At 40.5% G+C, this 6,155-nt stretch overlaps 1 pseudogene; it reads right to left on the bottom strand.

The window, feature by feature from the left end:
* Positions 1-412: 412 nt before the first annotated feature.
* LOC101435336 (phosphorylase b kinase regulatory subunit beta pseudogene) lies at positions 413-2,980 on the bottom strand (annotated as a pseudogene).
* Positions 2,981-6,155: the final 3,175 nt, after the last annotated feature.

Genomic DNA, 6,155 nt, shown 5'->3' with positions numbered 1-6,155 from the left:
GTCCAGTGCTAGAACAAGAGGAGAAGGAGTCCTAAATATCCTCTAGATAGTTTTGTTCAGTAAGTCAACTCAATTTAACTGCATTGAGGTGAGAATTTAGTACAAAGAGCAAAGATTCATATTCATGAAATAGAGAGGTGAATTTTCAATATCTTCAATCCACAACTCCTTCTGTCTTACAGTGAAGGTTATTATTGTTGATATAATCCTGAGAATTGTTTTACTTGAGAAAAAGCATTTCTTATCAAGAGATGGGTTATGACAAGTAAATGAGGTTCCTTAACTCTGCCAAGGGCATGGCAAACTCTTCACTAGCATGATCAGTCCAGTCAATAATGGTTGCCTTGATTATACTTCACAAAAATTTACACTTCTATTCAGGGTCTCAACAGAGGCTCTACTACCTTCCTAATTAGCTAACCAGACATGGGTCAATGTCTTTGGGCTTGACTTTTCCTTCCAACTGCAATTTCATCAAAGCTTTTGTCAAATAGCTACATGTTCCTGTTTTTCCTGGGGACAGGCTAGGGTGTGTTATAAAAGGAAGTAACGTCATCATGTTTTTCCACATCCTTTAGCCCACAGCCAACTTTTTCAAATTCATTAAAATGCTTCTGTCACCAAGTTGTCTAGATATATTATGTCTTGAAATTCTAGCTCCAGGCTGTAACCAGTGCAATGGTTCCAACCATTAGTTACTCCATGAAGATCCAACTGTATTTTGACTGTTCAGTATTTTCCAAAATATCTTCAGAAAGAAGAGAGAAGTTCATCTCATATGTGGTCATATTTGGGAGTGTTAGTTGCTGTGGCAAATGCTTTCCAGATACAGTGAAAGCATTGGACATACACTTCAGCATATGCCACGCTCAGTCATAGAATCCAGCAGGAGTTCTATTCAAAGACTAATTGATCTTACATCAATTCAGCCAACATCTTCCATTCTGTTAAGCTAGAGAGTATCCAACAAAAGCTGTTTAACTTCACTAGTGACAGCTAATATAACTCTATGGCTGTCTTTTCTCTGTCACAGATCTTTTACTCCATTGCCTGGATGATCAACCCAAATTGCATTTAATTCAGCATACCATTGAATACCTATATGGATGACCAATTCTGGCTAGATGACCACTTCCATAATACCATAGGTATTATTACACTTATAATAGATAGTACTTAATCCCTCTTGAAAATAAAGAATTAGAGATGACTACTTCATGTCCAAGGGCATCCAGAAGTAACTTTTTGCCCTGCACTATTACATTTGTAAGGGATGGATCCAGGCTGCCCACTACATTGTTTAAAAGAATTGCTGCATGGTACATGGCAATCCAAAGCTTTTTGGTGCCAAGTCTTCTATATACTCTCTGAATGTGAGCAGAAATGGTGCATTCCTTTGTGATGAAATTGGTGTCTTCTCTTTTGAGCAATTTATGCAGAGGTATGGTTTTGCTAGTCAGACACCTGCAGTTGTTCAGTTTTTGAATAGTTTTGTAGGTGGGTTTGCTTTTTACACTTAGTAGTGGCGATATCTGGCTGCTCTTCTAGTTCAGGATCATTGGGGGTTTTGATTTGTCTTTTGACTTTTGAATGTATATGAGATTCTAGATGCTTCAGAATCTTAAATGCTGGAAGTTGGTCCATATCCCTGATTCTTATGAAGTCAAGCAATATCTTGATCTACACATCCAGATATTATTGTCTGTAGACAATGAACATGAACTTTGACTACTACAACCATTCCTTTTTTAAAGGCTGACAGCATTTCTAATATGGGGTTGAAACAGCAACCTCTTATATTGTCTTCCTAAATGAGAAAAAGGAAAAGTAGATGACCATACATTTTCCAAAATTGCTAATGAACTCTAAGGCATTACTTCTATCATTCATTAGCAGTAAAACATATTGAGACACTTAGGTCAAAGTTGATGGAATAAAAAATCACTGTCCTTCCTAGAAGGCAATAAATCTCGTATATACTGAGGCAGCAAATGGGCCTTGCTGGCCTTCTGGAGAGGTCTAAAATTTCATTGACACATAGGTGGAAGTAAGCTTTAATGTGCTCATACCATATTTGAATATGGTGTACTGTTAAGGAAATTGAGTTTGAATAGCAGCTGTGTTGAGAAAAACTTGAAATTGTTGGCTTTCTGCTACAAGTTCTACATGAATTACAAAATCATTTTTCATTGGGTCCTAATTGGAAAACCTCACATTAATGGCTAACATTTTACTGGTTTTGTAGTGGGGCATATTGGTGGATCAAATCAATATCTTTGGGAAAAAAAATCAATATCTTTGGGACCCATTAATCATTGGCCAAGGGTTTTGCAATGATATAAAGAGTTTGTTGCCAGAGAAAGTGTTTTCCATCATTGCCACATTTACTAGGAAATCACATTTGACTTTGTAGGTTTTATTTTTTATATTTTACAAAGTCAGATGACACATAATACTTTAGTACTACAGGATAGGCTTCTGTGGTCTGATGAAGTACTGGAGTCAGAAGTTGCTGATATACCTCTATTTGTCTAATTATTTCTAAAACTCCATCAATCATCATGAAAAGAAAAAATATGGGAAATTTGCATACATTGCCAACAAACAACTTAATTTCAGCTGGTTTGTAGTAGTATCTATTGGGATCTTCCAATGATGTGCTATACCTAGCTCTCAACAACCACTTAAATTCATATTTTTCTTTTAATTTTCTAATCTTTATCAAATGTCTGCATAAACAGAGCTTCTTCATCTAGGACAAATGTAGGATAACTGATGTAGAGAAGCAGGCAGCATCTGCGTTGGAAGACATTGATTCTCTGGGTAAAATGTGTAGAATTTCTGTACATCTGAGTTCATTCTAATTAATGAGTGAAAATATAAAATGTCAAATGTCAAAGAACTATCTACACATTGATCTCCCTCATTTCTTTTCCAGACTTACCCCAGGCGTATCATAACGCTTTTCAAAATTAAGCATTTAAAACTTTTAAGAGTTGCTAGAAAATTGAGATGTTTAAATTGCCCTGTCATTTATCTGGTCCAGGAATATGCCTCACTAAAAAACCAGTATAATGTTAGCCATTAACGTGAGGTTTTCCAGTTAGGACTCAATGAAAAATGATTTTGTAATTGATGTAGAACTTGTAGCAGAAAGCCAACACCTTCAAGTTTTTCTCAACAGAGATGTTATTCAAACTCAATTTAACTTAAGTCTAATCCCTGAAGTAATATTCAGCACCATGTGCCAAAAAATAAGATAAATAAATTTGAAGCATATTCTAAAATTGCTGGAATATAATTTACATCTCTACTACAATTTTCATAAACTTAAATCACCAAATATTGGCTGAGTCAGGGGATCTTGTTGGTGAGCATTCTCAGATCTTAGGGTGGCCATATATGTACTCTCTGAAAACAACAACATCATTGGAGGAATATCAGAATGGGTCTAGCCTCTAGGGAGTGTTCAGGACACTGGATAAATGTAGAGGGAACCTAGGGAAGGACTTCCCGTCAGGGTCTGAGTCTTCCCTCTGCCTCACGATATAGCCATCTAGGGTAATCATTCTTTTAAAAATTATTTTTAGATTTAATTTTTTTTTCTCTCCACCCCTCCCCTTCCCCCACCCCACTGTTTTTTGCTGCCTGTGTCCATTGGCTGTGTGATCTTCTGTATCTATTTCTTTCTTTGTAGTCACTTCTTGTCTCTCTCCTCTAGGATTTCCCAGGATTCAATCCTAGGAACTTCTGATATGGAGAGATTTTCCTTGTCAATTGCTTTACCTCAGGTCATGGTTTCTGCTGCACTTCAACTTGACTCTCTGCTTCATCTCTCTTCTAGAGCATCATCATCTTGCTGCATGACTCACTTGTGCAGGCAATGGATCACTATGGGGACACTCATGTGGGTACTTGGCTCACCAAACAGGCACATGGCTTACCATGCTGGCACTTGCATAGGGACTTGGCTCACCATGTGGACACTGGCTCAACATGTGGGCACTCACGTGGGAACTAAGCTCACCATATGGGCATGATGTGGGCACTTGACTCATCATGCGGGCACTTGTCTCGCCATGCAGGCACTTATGTGGGCACTCAGTTCAACACATGGCCCCTTAGTTTATCACATGGACAATGGGTCAGCACAAGGCACACTTTCTCATCTTCTTTTTCACCAGGATGCCCCAGGGATTTAACCCAGGGAGCCTTTATCACATGAACCACATCTGCTTCCCTCTTTTTGCAACTTCTATGATATCATCATATGTTTGACTTTATGCTACACCTATTCCTACCTCTCCCTACCCACAGAACCTCTGGTGACCACTGTCTTTATAACAGTGTTAAAACGTTCTTCCATTACTAGAATACTAATGAATCTACTTTGGTCAATAGTTGCATTCCATCCTTATGTTTGTTCATTTTTCAACTTGAGAATTGAGGATGGTGATGCCCACTCTGCTACCAACTGAGAGAGGGCATAGATCCCATGGTGCATATGGATGAAACTGACTTCTTGCAATTGGAGACGCTCTGTTTTTTGGAAGGGTGTTGTTCCTAATCATTGTTTCATTAGCTTCTTTAATGAGCTCTAAAAACTTGACAGTAGGTATTGCAATTTTGGTGAGATTCAGGGCTCAACAAGTCCCCAAAGTTTTAAATTTCCGAGATATATGTTTAATGGTTATAGTGTTAATTACAGGTTCAAATAAAAGGGACAGAAGAACCAAGTTAGGAAAATTATAAATGAGTCTAACTTTGGTATATTGGAGAGACAGGTTATCATATGATCCAAGGTAGGGCCAACTGATTGGGTGCCAATTTCCTGGGTAGTCTGCCCTGCATATAGTGTCTAGATATCTCAGGAGCCATCAGGAACACCCCTGTTTGAGATACTGTTTACTGTGGCAATCAGTGAGAACCTACTGAGATGTGCATAAGCATAACCTCTGGAATGACATCCTTATTCACCTTGAAAACTCTAAGCCACAATAACTCATCTGTATTTAATATTTCTCCCTTTTCGTCAAGGTCTGTTTTCCAAATGCATTGATATTAATAGTTTGCACTTGTCAATAATCCCTTGGTGCCAGGGAGACCAGTCCCAGGGTGTAATACCCCATGCTGAGGAGATGGCGTTAAGATTATATGCTGAGCCTGGCTCCAAGAGAGCTTACATGTAAGCAATAAGGAATCTTTGAGTAGGTAACTCTTCGGCAATATATACTACAAGGCTAAGTTTCAGTATTACAAGAACAAGGCACCTAAGTACAAGCATTAATATCCAGGGCTGGGCTATTGGACTAATATAACTAGGCAATGTATATACACTCTAAAGATTCTTGCCACTGTATTAGAGAATGTAGCAGGAAACCCCAGGACAGGTATTCAATTTTCCATCAGCTTGTGTGTCGTTCTCCACCCGCTGAGATAATACTCCATGATCACGTGGACACATTCATATTCTATAGAGGCATGCCCTAGGTGCACTCCTCCCAACACTTGCCCTGTCACCAACACCCTGCCCCTGTGATCCTCCCCTGCCACCACTGCAATCTTTCTACAATCAAAACCTTCCCCCAAAACAGCCCAGGTCCGGGACAAACGTAGAGCTCCGGCTGGCCTGCGGGATTGAGTGGCTCTTTGGGCCAAGAGGCAGCGACCCTGCTCCCCTGGGGTGAGGCACGGCCGTCCACCGTCTCAGGGGCACCAGCGTGCGAGGCGGACAGCGGGGTGCGGGGGAGGGGGAGGGGCGTGCTTCAGCGCGTGCTGCTCTGGTTCCTTGGAGCAACTGGCCACGCCGGTGAAGGACAAGAACAAGGCGGTTGTCTTCCTCTAGGGGATGCTGCAGCAGCCTCAGTGCGACTTCAGCAACGCCGTGGTGTAGTAGATCTGAGGGCTGCATAGAGTCCCCGACTACGCGGCCTACAAGGAGCTGGACGACCCCGAGCTCCTATAAGGCATTAAAGACTATTCCAACTGGCCCATCATCTTGCAGGTGCATCTCGACAGCAATTTCGTGGGGTACTGTGATGTTCTTCTACAGATGCACGAGAACAGGACCTGGTGGGACCTGGTGGAAGAATTGAAAAAGTTGGGGATCTGTTCTGTCCTTTTAGATGAAGAGAAACACCAAGACTCAAAGTGAG

Source organism: Dasypus novemcinctus, chromosome 19 (genome assembly GCF_030445035.2).
Source record: "Dasypus novemcinctus isolate mDasNov1 chromosome 19, mDasNov1.1.hap2, whole genome shotgun sequence".
In the NCBI taxonomy this organism is placed as follows: Eukaryota; Metazoa; Chordata; class Mammalia; order Cingulata; family Dasypodidae; genus Dasypus; species Dasypus novemcinctus.
This window is presented reverse-complemented; position numbering and strand designations above follow the sequence as displayed.